Consider the following 13,579-nt stretch of genomic DNA (forward strand, 5'->3'; position numbering starts at 1 on the left):
CTAAGCCATCTCTCTAGCCTCCCAAATATTACATTCTTATTGTAAAAATCACCCCAAGCTGGGCGTGGTGGCTCATGCCTTTAATTCCAGCACTCAGGAGGCAGAGGTAGAAGGATTGCCATAAGTTCAAGGCCACCCTGAGATTACATAGTGAATTCCAGGTCAGCCTGGACTAGAGTGAAACCCCACCTCAAAAAAAAAAAACCCAACTCACCCCAAAATGCAAAACAAATCTCCATCAACATTTTCGGTATATGTATTTTTTTTTACTTTCTTTTATCTTTTTGTGAGGAATATCAGTATTTTATTACGTGTGCATTATCTTCAACCTTAGAACATACCACTATAAACCAAATGCTAGGAAAACAGATAATGTTTGTTTTGTGTGTGTGTGTGTGTGTGTGTGTGTGTGTGTGTATTAGTGTGTGTGCACATGTGTATGTATGTGCATGCATGCCCATATATGTGGAAGCCAGAGGACAACCTTGGGTGTTGTTTCTCAGGAATGCTATCTACCTATTTTTTTTTTTTTTTTTTTTGAGAGAGAGAAAGAGAAGGAGAGAGAGAATGGGCGCCAGGATCTTTCAGCCACTGTGAAACAACTCCAGATGCGTGCGCGCCCCTTATAGCCATGCTTGGCATTGCATGCTTGCGTAACTGTTGGGCAATACGTGGGCTGTGGAGGATTGGAACAGGAGTCCTCAGGCTTGGCAGGCAAGTGCCTTACCTGCTAAGCCATCTCTCCTGCCCTGTCTACCTATTTTTGAGACAGAGTCTCTCACTGATCAAGTTGGCTAGACTGGCCGGGAAGTGAGCTGCAGGAATCCAACTGTCTCCATCTCCCCAGGAAAGCTCCTTACCTGGCTTTTTGACGTGGGTTCTGGGGATCAAACTCGGGTCCTAATGCTTGCATGGCAAACACGTGACTGACGGAGCATCTCCCTGGCCCTAAAGTCTTTTAAAGAGCAAAAGCAAGAAAGTTGAAGTACTGGGCATGAATCTGGGAGCTGTCATCTCGAAAACTGATGTATAGCATAGTTTCACTTAGCTGTGGTGAGAGGGTATGGAAATCAGTATTTTTTTGTAACATCAACACTAGACTTTCTTTAAGTTGCACTAGTTTTCCCACAAAAGTCTCTTCCCAGTATCTAATTAAATGTCTCCATTCAGTTGTTTGTTTTTTTTTTTTTTTTGTCTCATGCCCTTGATTTTCATTTTGCAACATTCTTTTATCGTTCATGATCTGACACTTAAACTTGTTCTTGATAATTTACATATATTGACACAATGTCTTCTGATCAAAATCCCCCCTGCTACCTTCTTTTGTTCCTCTATCCCCTTCCACCGAACCCCTTCTTCTTTCCAGCTAGTCCATCTTTTATTTGTTGACTTATTTGTTTATTTTTCCTCCTCCATCAGACATGGCAGAGTGCTGATGGGCCCAATATTGCACAGGTCCCTGTGCAGGTAACGACAGTTGCTGTGAGGTCATGAACGCAGTGGCCACTTCATGTCTGGAAGATGGCATCTCAAAGCACTCTTGGCCATCCTCTGGCCCTTACACACTTTCCTCTCTCTCTTCTGCAGTGCTCTCTGGGCTTTGGAGGGGAAAATAGGGATGTGTCATGGAGTACACAAGAGTCATTTATTCTCAGAACACTGATGAGTTTGAGTCTCCCAGGTATCCACTACCGTCTACTCAATGGAGCCTCTCTGACCAAAGGTGAGAGCAGCATAAATCTATGGGCATAAACATGAGTATTTAGGGGCTATGTACCCAGAGGTGGGATCATTAAATGACATGGTAGGTACGCATTTTTTACAATTTGGCTGGACATTGTGGAAATCAGAGTGGAGGTTCCTAAAACAGCTAGAGATTGATCTACCATATGACCCAGCTACAGCACTCCTAGGCATATATCCGAAGGACTCATCTCATTTCCTTAGAAGTACGTGCTCAACCATGTTTATTGCTGCTCAATTTATAATAGCTGGGAAATGGGACCAGCCTAGATGTCCCTCAACTGATGAATGGATAATGAAGATGTGGCACATTTATACATTTATACAATGGAGTTCCACTCAGCGGTAAAGAAAAATGAAGTTATGAAATTTGCAGAAAAATAGATGGACCTGGAAAGTATTATACTAAGTGAGGTAACCCAGGCCCAGAAAGCCAAGCGCCACATGTTCTCTCTCATATGTGGATCCTAGCTACAGATGATTGGGCTTCTGCGTGAGAATGAAAATACATAGTAGCAGAGGCCAGTAAGTTAAAAAGGAGACATAAAGGGAAGAGAAAGGAAGGGAGGAGGGTACTGAATAGATTGATATTGTATATATGTAATTACAATGATTGAGATGGGGAGGTAATATGATGGAGAATGGAATTTCAAAGGGGAAAGTGGGAGGGGGGAGGGAATTACCATGAGATAATTTTTTATAATCATGGAAAATGCTAATAAAAAAATTTTAAAAAAAAAATTGGCTGGAAGACATTCCATGCCATTTTCTGTTCTCACCAGCTGTGTAAGGGCTTCAAGTTCTCCTCACCCTCACCAATGCTCATCTTTTTAATAATAACCATCCTGGTAGGTGTGAAGTGATAGCTCATTTCCATATCACTATGTGCAGACGTGTGTGTGCATACACACATCCTGGTCAAAATGTACATGTGTGTACAGGGAATGTAAACATGTTCCTTCTTTCTACCTATTGTGTGCTAAAGGAAGAAGATCCAAATGTGGAATTTATGCCTCACGACTTGTTAAATTACAAGGTCTACACTTATGGCTTTGACTATTAATATGTACCTGAAGGTATTTGCAAGATGTCTTGCCATACTTTTTGGCCAAAAGACATTGATGTTCATGATATAAACAAACTAAAATTACTCTATCTAGTGCCATTTAGACGATACATGGATGTTCCCCAACAAAGCCTTTCTCCACCCCACCAGGTGCATATAACAATGAAAAAAGACCTAAGAGTGACTCATTAATTCAATCCGGTCTCTTTTCTTCTTTTCAATTTTTTTTTATTAACAACTGCCATGATTACAAAAAATATCCCATGGTAATGGCCTCCATCCCCTTTGAAACTCCATGCTCCATCATATACCCTCCCCCTCTCAATCAGTCTCTCTTTTATTTTGATGTCATCATCTTTTCCTCCTATTACAATCGTCTTGTGTAGGTAGTGTCAGACACTGTGAGGTCATGGATATGCAGGCCATTTTGTGTCTGAAGGAACACATTGTAAGGAGTCCTACCCTTTCTTTGGCTCTTCCATTCTTCCCGCCACCTCTTCTGCAATGGACCCTGAGCCTTGGAAGGTGTGATAGAGATACTGCAGTGCTGAGCACTCTTGTCACTTCTTTCCAGCACCACGATGCCTTCTGAGTCACCCCAAGGTCACTGCCATCTGAAAAGAGAAGATTCTCTACTAAAAGTGAGAGTAGCATTAATATAAGGGTTTGAACATTAAGAGAAGTGCTTTTTTCTGATTTATTTATTTAAGACAGAGAGAAAGAGAGAGAGAGAGAGAGAGAGAGAGAGAGAGAGAGAAAGAGAGAGAGAGAGAGAATAGGCATGCCAGGACCTCTAGCCACTGCAAACAAACTCCAGACGCATGCGCCACCATGTGCATCTGGCTTACATGGGACCTGAAGAATTGGACCTGAGTCCTTAGGCTTAACAGGCAAATGCCTTAGCTGCTAAGCCATTTCTCCAGCCCCCTTACTGGGTAGTTTGATTAACATAGTGTATACATTTAGGCAGACAGCAGCAGACGTTACACCCCTAGGACTCATGACTATCCCTGTTTTAAGTTTTCAGTATCAGGAATGTATTCCCTCCCATGGAGTGGGCCTCCAGTCCAGTTAGAGGGCAGTTGGTTTCCACCATGACAGACGTGCCACTATTGTACCCGTTGGCTCATTTGGCCTGGCTGGCCAAATATAAAGCTTGCAGTGTCCACTGTTGAGTATCTTCACTGGTGATTTCTCTCTCTCCCATTGAACTGCATGCAGGATGGTTTCTTCCAGCTATCTGCTAGCTGGTCTTCATGGAGGAGATTATCAGCTCAGGTCCAGCAGGATTTCTCTTTTCTCAGTGACCTTGCAGCCTAAATATGTGGAGTCTTCAGCAATAGGGTCTAACCACCTATTCCTGATGGGAAACCAAGAGCCTTGGCATCAATCCATTCTTGTCAAGAGAGAACCTCTTGGTTTTAAAATCCTGCCTGAGAATTGCCTGGGAACAGACCATTGGATTGTAAGATTTCAGAATGTCCCGAGCCCCAGACTTTAGACAACCTTCACTCCATCAGATCCTCCCACAGTCACAGTGGACCTAGTTCCCCAGCCCTTCTCACAGTCTGCTAGTACTTTGATCAACAGAAAGCAAACAGCTTGGAGCTACATAGGGATACAGAGACATAGATTTTTCCCCAAGCCATGGTAAACAGATGTATTTGGCCCAATGAGCTTTGAACCCTGAAATTACACCACACACAGACAAGGTTAGTGATGCCAAAGGTTACAGCACACACATTCCTGTTCTGATTGACTCAGGATAGCTGGACATCTTACATGGATAGGCCCTACTCTACGATGATGATGGAAGGAATGATGCTAGCCCATCCCACGAATAAAATGCCTCTCTTGCTACTGAGCGATAGCATGCCTTTCACGGTTCAGTAACCTAGCCCATCCCACACTGTAAGCAATGCGCCCAACTCTGCACAGTGAGAGACAAACCGGCAGGAAAGAAACTGGGTGGGCTCAGCCCAAAGGGTAGAATGAGGGTGAGTGTGGACCTATGGGCAGAATGGATGAAGGAGTTCTGATCAATCATCCTATAACCAGCTCAGTCTGTGGAGCCTTTCAGGAGCTCTGGAAATCCAGCCCACTTCTTTGATGGTCTGTTTCCAACAGTAAAGATGACATTTCTTAATTTCATTTGAACCTAGGGAGACCTGGGCCAGCCCTGGGGAACATTTTGTGCTGGATAGTAGTGGAGAGGAGAAATAATTATTGCAAATTTACAAACATTCTATATGCTGACTGGATGCATTCATGGCTTTTTTCTATTTTCAAAGTCCATTTTAAAGAATTTTTATGAGAAATTTGGTTAAAGATTTGAAACCAACCTATTTCTGCTAACTAAGAATACCAAGATACAAAACCTATTGAATATAAAAGATAGATGGTGTGACCCTTTAGTATGGATTGCCGGTCCAACTAGAGAAATATACCATTCCTGCCCCAACAAAGCCTTGGAGGCATCTTCTGAGATTCCAAAGTTAGTCATTCTTACTGTTGTAGATTTTCTTTTCTCTCTGCAGTTAACAAGTACCTGTCGGTAGTACTTTGGGCCTTCCAGAGAAGCAATGGCAATGGTAGGAGAGGGGATATATGATAGATAGATAGATAGATAGATAGATAGATAGATAGATAGATAGATAGGACTTCCGGTTAAGATGACAGGTAGGTACCACGCCAAAGCAGCCTGGGGGGAAACAAGACCAAAAAAACTCAGCAAAATACACACTTTTACTAAAAAGTGAGGTGTATAGGAAATTGAAGTGGCAGCGGAAAAGTAGAAGAGATCCAGAGCATCCAGAGCCCGCACAGGCCGGCAAAAGCAGCTCCGTCAGCCTGGCCAACCACGGTGGTGGCGCACCAGAAAGCCGCCAGCCTTGGCTCGAGCCACAGGAAAAGCCAGGTGCGGGATTTTCCCCTCACACCACGCTCTCTGCAACTCAGGAAACGTGAGGGGAGAGCGGCAGTGAGCAACGGAGGAGCAGACCGCAAGGTAGAAGAACACATGGAACAGCGAGAGAACCGGGCAACTGCGGCTCCCTCCCCTCCCCCACCGCCTGAGCCCAGCTCCGGCGAACAGAGCAGCGGCCCGGGACCGGCCACACCAACAGCGGGACCCAAGCAGGAGCAGAGTTCGGCAGCAACATCAGCGGCTCCAGCACCGGTAACAGCGGCCCCAGCAGCAGCAGACCCAGGAGTGGCAGCAGCGGCAGACTCGGCAGCAGCAGCTTCAGCAACATCAGTGGCTCCAGAAGTGGCAGCTACAGCAGCAGCAGAGGCAACAGCAGCAGTGGGCCCAGCAGCAGCGGCTTGAGCTGCTGACAGACCCAGCAGAGGCAGCTTTTGCAGCAGCAGTTCCAGCAGCAGGGGTGCTGATCTGCAGGGCCACAGTTGCCAGGCTTGGCTTGCCCCACAGGAAAAGCCAGTGCCCAGCTCCAGAAATCAGAACAGCAGCCCGACGACCCAGGCAGCAACTTGACTGAGACCAAACTCATCCAAGGTAACTGGGTTTGCACCAGGGAAGGGTCTCACTTGGTCACAAGCTGACTGGGATCCCTCAACAGACCAGAAATCTTAACCTCTGTGTTGATAGAGGATCTGGTTGTTATAATAACTACTCTGGCATACATACTTGGGGCTGTTTTTGACTGAATGGGTACAGTGTTTAGTTAACTTTTAGAATCTACCTGTGTTTTATTCCACTCAGCCTACTTGAATAGTCCCATAGCAGGGAAACTCAACCCCTAGGAGCAGCTTTGTAGATACTCTCAGAGTCTTAAGAGCCACATCTAACACCTTAAGCTCCTACCCTGAAAATATATAACATCAAATCAATTGATACAGCTAAGAATACCCAGCTAGCTAGAAAATCCAAGCATTAACTTAATCCAAGATGCAACAATATATACATTATAACACAAGAAACACTAAAAAGCAAGACAATATAAATACACCTAAAAGTATTAATGCATCAGAAATGACCTCCAGTGAGAACAAGTTAGAGGAAATGCCTGAAAAAGATTTCAAAAGAATGATTGTAAATATGTTCAAAGAAGTCAGAGAACAAATCAAAGGAGTCAAAGAGGAACTTAAAGAGGAAATCAAAGGAATCAAAGAAGATGCAGGACATCAATTTCATGAAATAAAGAAGGCAATACAAGACATAAATAAGGAAATAGAAATAATAAAGAAAAACCAGTCAGAATTACTAGCAATGAAGAACACAGTTAATGAATTTAAAAACTCTGTAGAAAATCTCACCAGTAGAATGGATGAAGGAGAGGACAGAATATCTAAGCTAGAAGACCAGGTGGCAGATCTAATACAGGCCAACAAAGAGAAAGACAAACTTATAGAAAAGTAAGAGTGGGAATTTCAAGATATTCGGGACACTATGAAAAGATCAAATATTAGAATTCAGGGCATAGTAGAAGGAGAAGAATTTCACTCAAAAGGCATAGTAGGTGTCTTCAACAAAATCATAGAAGAAAATTTCCCCCAAATTGGGAAAGAGGTGCCAATACAGATACAGGAAGCCTTTAGAACCCCAGCCAGACAAAACCTGGAAAGAACCTCTCCTCGCCATATTATAATCAAACTTCCAAACACACACACCAAAGAAAATATAGATAGATAGATAGATAGATAGATAGATAGATAGATAGATAGATAGATAATAGATGATAGATTGATTGATGGATAGATGATAGATGGATGGATATAACATACAGATGGTACATAGAAGATAGATGAGTGATAGATGATAAATAGACAATAGGATGATAACTATATAGTTGATTGGTAGATGATAGATAGGTAGATGATAGATGGATAGATGACAGACTGATTGATGGATAGATGATAGATGGATGGATACAACATATAGATGGTAGATAGAAGATAGATGACTGATGGATGATAAATAGATGATAAATAGCTACAAAGTTTATTGGTAGATGATAGATAGATAGAGCTCAGGAAATTTGGGGCAACAAAGTTCAAATTTTATAAGGCAGGCTGAAGAACCAGGAAAAAGTTAATTCAGCACTGTGGGATCCAAAAGCAGTCTGGAGATGAGATTCCCTCATTTTCAGGGACTCTCTGTCTTTTCTTATTCCAAGGCCTTCAGCTGATTGGATGAGATAATTGGATGAGATGCACCCACCTTATGAAGGGCAGTCTGCTTTCTCAGAATAGCAAGAGTGGGGTGGCTTTGAACACTCAGTGGGCTGGACCAATAATCCTCAAGGCCCGCCCCCAGTGACACACCTCCTTCAGCAAGGCTCCACCTCCCAGAGGCCCCATCTGCTGGGAACTAAGTCTGCAGCTTTGCCAGAAACACTTGAGGCCATTTTACACTGAGGCCACCTCAGACATTTGATATGTTCTCACTGGAAACTGTGGCTACTTTACAAAGGCTTGATGGGGAATTTAAGAAAAAATAAGACCTAAGAAAAAACGGCTGTGCTAGGGAAACATTCCTAGCTTCCCCATTCAATACCATGGCTGTATTTTGAGAGGACTCTGCTCCCATCCCTGTTTACCAGTAACAAACCATACAGAGACCAACAAGTTGGTTTTTCAAGGTAGTATCTCACTGTAGCCCAGGCTGACCTGGAATTCACTTTGTAGTCTCAGGCTGTCCTTGAACTCACAGGTATAATCCTACCTCTGCCTCCCAATTGCTAAGATTAAAGGTGTGTGCTATCATGCCTGGCTATCTTGTTCTTTTGTTGATTTGTAACAAATATTTCTGGAACATTTTCTCATTGTCCAAAGTTCCATTTTGCTTTTCTCCCAAAGCTTCTGTTAATAAAAATACAAACTTTGCTTTGCCAAGAAAGAAGGATTACACAGAAATCTTCCACTTGACAGTCCAGGAGACTTCATTCTTTGAGGTTTTTTTTTTTTTTTTTTTTTTTAAGGGAACAAAGTGCCTTTGGTTTTACCATTTTCTACCTCATTTGTTCCTGTTCCTTGCTCAGAGCCAAAACTGAAGCCATAACTGTTTGACCTTGACTTCTGGGTCATGCTACTGACCCACGGGCAGTTTCTCCAGAGTGACAGCTTGATCTCTGAGAATCTGGGGATATGCTCAGATTTGACTCTGTGTGACACATATCTCTTCTAACTAAGGACTTTGGGCTGGAGATATGGCTTAGTAGTAAAGGCATTTGCCTGTGAAGCCAAAGGACCCAGGTTCAATTACCCAGGACCCACATAAGACAGATGCACAAGGGACACATGCATCAGGACTTTGTTTGCAGTGGACAGAGGCCCTGGCATGCTCATTCTCTCTCTGTCCATCTCTCTTCTCTCTCTTTGTGCTTACAAATAAATAAATAAAATTTTACAAAACCATTTAACCAAGAACTTTATTATAGGAACATATCACAAATTGATCATAATCCCATCAGGTAATATTCTTATTTTCCCTCTACCCCACCCCCACTCTACTGAGGGTCCTCCTCAGTGGGGTGATTGGTATTGACTGGGGGATCATGAATGCTCCACTCAGTCTCTGTGGTGGGGAGGACAATGCCTCAGGATACTCCTCACCTTGTGGCTCTTGCATTCTTTCCATTCCATCTTCTGTAACATTCCCTGAGCCTTGGAGGCTGTGATAGAGGTGTCTCATTTAGTGTTGAGCTCTCAGCAGCCTCTGATTCTTTGCTTTGATGAGTTTTGAGTCTCCTCAATGTTTACTACTATCTCCCTGGAGGAGGTTCTTAGACTAGTGATGAGAGCAGCACTCATATTGAACCCACCACTTTTTCTGTAATGTTTCCTGGGCCCTGGCAGATGTGATAGATTGCCTCATGCTAGACAGCCAGCTTTCTTTTCCTGACATAGGGACTGGTCTTGGGTCTTCCCAGTAGCGACCACCATCTGTAAAAAGCAGATTCTTTATCCAAAAGTGAGAGCCCCACGGATCAAAGGAGATAAACATAGACGTTTAGAAACCATTTTTTCTGGGTATTACCATGCCTATTAGCTAAAGAACAATGGAATCTTCCCTCTTGGGTCTATGACCTTCCAAGCCACAGGCTTCTGACTTGGTTCTCAGTACCAATTCCCTCCCACTGAGCAGGCTTTCTATCCAATCTGAGAGCCACTGGTTTCCCCCGTAGCCTGTGTGCCACTGTTGTGCCAGTGTTTACAACTTGCTTGGCGGGCTGATTTTGTAGCTGGCAGGATCTACAGCTTATTCACAGTATTGGTGAGTTTTATCCCCCACCCCGCCTCCACCACCAACCACCAGCAGTTTGCATATCAGTTTCTAGCCAGCAGGGAGCTGGAAATAGAGCAAGTGCAGCCTGTGGGCGATACAGATGTGCCTGTGTAAGTTTCACATTCACCCTAAGCGTAGAACGCCAGAAGCAAGGAGGGCTGCTGTAGTCAGCTTCACATTGGTGGGGTGAACATGCAAACCAGGGCACAGCTTAGGGGAGCAAGGGGCTTATTTCAAGCTTACAGATTCAGGGGAACTTCTATCAAGTGGTAGAAAAAGCTGCTTCCATACATCCAAGCAGAGAGAAACAACCTAAATAGCCAGCAACACCAAAGGAGCAACAAGCACACACAAAAAACAAAACAAAACAGGGACTCCCCCCAGAACTCACACTGCCCTGCATCTTTGGGCTGGAAATCAGATCCACCCCCAAACGTACCTCAGGACTGGACCCCAGGATCCACCCCCCCCCAGTGACACCTCCTCTAGCCAGGTGGCTGGAGATCCAAGTTTTAATAAAACAACACCTGAGTCTATGGGGGACATGCATTCAAACTACCACAAGCCTCTTCCAGGAGAGACTGTCAGTGGGAACCAGGGATCCTCAGGTTGAGCTGGGCCTAAGGATGGGATGTGAAAGATGACAGGGGTCTAAGACACAGGTGGAGGATCAATGGCACTCAGGAAAAATTTAAAGTACAAACTAGAAATGTTGAAGAATTCATGTAGAATAGCCAGGATCTTTGGAGTAAAGGAAAACATGTAGCGAGGTAAAGAAATGACCATGGTCTTGACATTAAACATGGTTTGGGCCGAAATGCCACTGATCAGAGGGAAAAGAACAGTAGGCCCTTGTGCTAGGGCCCCAGAAAACCAGAGTCTGTGTCCCTCTCCACCAGGGTCTGGCTGCTGAGGAGTGGGATCAGGAGGAGGGAGCCAGGGCTAAGGCACAATGTCATCAGCATGATCAGAGTGGACAGGGAGATGGGAAAAGCCTAGCTGGGAACACATGAGCCAGGTCAGAAATGCTGGTCGTGGTGAGACGAGCCGTGCTGACCGCTCTGAATTGTATCTCTCCGTCTGTGAATCACCATCCTTCCTGCATCACCCCTGTGCTTTGACCTTTGCCCTCTCTTACTCTTTTCTTTCTAGCTAAATGCCCTTCCCATCCTCTGTGGCTTGATGTAGGTCCTGCTTGCTCCATGCTGTTCTCCCAGATGTTTCTAGATTTATCAGTGCCCCCTCTCTAAACAGACTCAGAGCTTTCCTTTTTTCTTTTCCTTTCTTTTTCCTTTTTTCTTTTCTTTTCTTTTTTGTGAGGTCTTTAAGTGAATTCAGAATTACAGTCTTTGTTTGAAGGCAGGATCTCACTCTAGCCCATGCTGACCTGGAACTCATTCTGTAGCCCAGGCTAACCTCAAGCTTGTGGCTGGCATTAAAGGCATGTGCCGTCACATCCAGATCAGAATTATAACCCTATAGTGTATACTTTGTGGAGCTTCCATTACAGGACATTAAAAAAGGATTATATGGTGCATTTGTTTCCCTAATGTGATCAACACAGATGCGTTTAATTTTTTTTTAAATATTGATTGATTGTCCAGGAAACAAATAGCATTACTGTCATGTGATTTTTTTTTTTCTATAGTACTGGTGAATTTTGTCAGATTTGTTTATACCTTGAGAATTTGCAATATGCATACCCATCCTGATGAGAACTTTAAAATATCCATCAAGGGATGGGGAGTTGGTTCAGTGCATATAGTGCTTGATGCGCAAAGACCTGAGTTCAGATACCCAGCACCCAGGTAAAATGCCAGGCATAGCAGTTAGATCCTGTAATCCCAGCCCCGGCAAGATGGAGGCAGGAGGATCCCGAGGACTTGCTGGTTAGCTGGTCTAGTTCAACTAGTGAGCTCTGGGTTCAATGAACAAGACCTTGTCTCAAATAATAAGGAAGAGGACCTAGGGAGACAGTTCAGCTGGTAAGAGCATTTGCTATGCAAACATGAAGGCCTAAGGAGGCCTGAGCTGGCATGAGTTCAATTCGCAGTACCCATGTAATGAAACTAGGTGCTTCCACGTGTACCTGTAAAACCAGCCTTGTAAGGGACAGAGGCCAGAGAATCGTTGGGGCTCACTAGTCAGCCATTCTGATGGAAAAAACGGCAGCTCCGGGTTTAGTGGTAAACCTTGCTTGGGGGAAGTAACACAGGGGCTTCCACATGTGTGCACACAGGGTGTGCAGACGTGTGCACACACTGTCCATACACACACCATACCACACAAACTACGCACACACACAATTTAAAATAAGAGAAAAGTGGAAAGCAAAAAAGGAGAGACACCTGATGTCCACCCTTTCACATGCACCACACCCATATGTACAAACATCCACATACATGTGCATATGCACTCACACACACATATGAACATGCATTCACACCTTCACACCTACACACACACATACACACACAAAGTTCTATCAAACTATTCTTGTTTAAATCATTAAATTCTAATAAAATATTCACAGGAGATCCCAAGCATTTATTTAAATAGCTATTGAATTATGCAAGCATCAAAAGAACTAACGCTTTATTGGGATATTATACAATTCCTTGGATTAATGACAGCATAAATTTTCACTTGCTTTTAGGGTAGTGACCAGCATCTTGCGTAAATAAATATAAATGATATGTTATCAGGAAGAACAATTATTGTATAGGAATTAACTTCTTTTCATGGACTAAACTGGCCGCCACGAAACCACCTCTGCCCCTAGCTTGTGCAAAGCACTGTCTTATCTCTGCCGCGGTTTGCCTGGCTGCAGATATGTGGATGGACTTGCAGGACGTTTTTATTTTTATTTTTATTTTTGGCAGAGCTACTTGGGTGCAGTGTGGCTTTCCACTAGTGGGCGCTGTCGAGCAGGCCGCGGAGTGCCTGGGAACACACTGCAGGCTCTGCCAGTCACGATGATGCCTTTGGATCCGAAATGGCCCAGGATTGTGAAAGTTGCTGGAATAATTGGAGCCATCGGCCCTTCTCGAGGCCTGCGCTGGCCCTCAGGTTTTGAGCCATGCCCATACTGGAAGCTTGCAGTTTTGCCACCGTGGTGTGTTTCCATAGAAACCTGTCATATCCTTTGTGGAAAATGCTGCTCTTCCTAGAGGATTGCTCTTATTTTAATAGGGTAATTCATTTCTTTCGACACATTGAAGGCGAGTATCAATCTCACTGGCTTCCTGGACTAATTTTCGCCGAAAACAAAAGTTTGGAGATGATTTCATTCGTGCAAGTTTGGAACAGAAAAATAAATGAATAGATAAATGCACCTTAGAAATTGTTCTAGCCAAAATGCTACAGAAGAAAAGCAGAGTCCTGTGAAGCGACTGGTCACCCTCCCCGCCGGGCAGGACCGGACCACACAGATGTCTGTAAGACAGACAGACACCCAAAGGGGACCGCCACCACGTGGCTCCCATACTTTCCATTACTTAGCTGTCATGAGCATTGTGAAAAGT

The sequence above is a fragment of the Jaculus jaculus genome, chromosome 6, assembly GCF_020740685.1.
Source record: "Jaculus jaculus isolate mJacJac1 chromosome 6, mJacJac1.mat.Y.cur, whole genome shotgun sequence".
In the NCBI taxonomy this organism is placed as follows: domain Eukaryota; kingdom Metazoa; phylum Chordata; class Mammalia; order Rodentia; family Dipodidae; genus Jaculus; species Jaculus jaculus.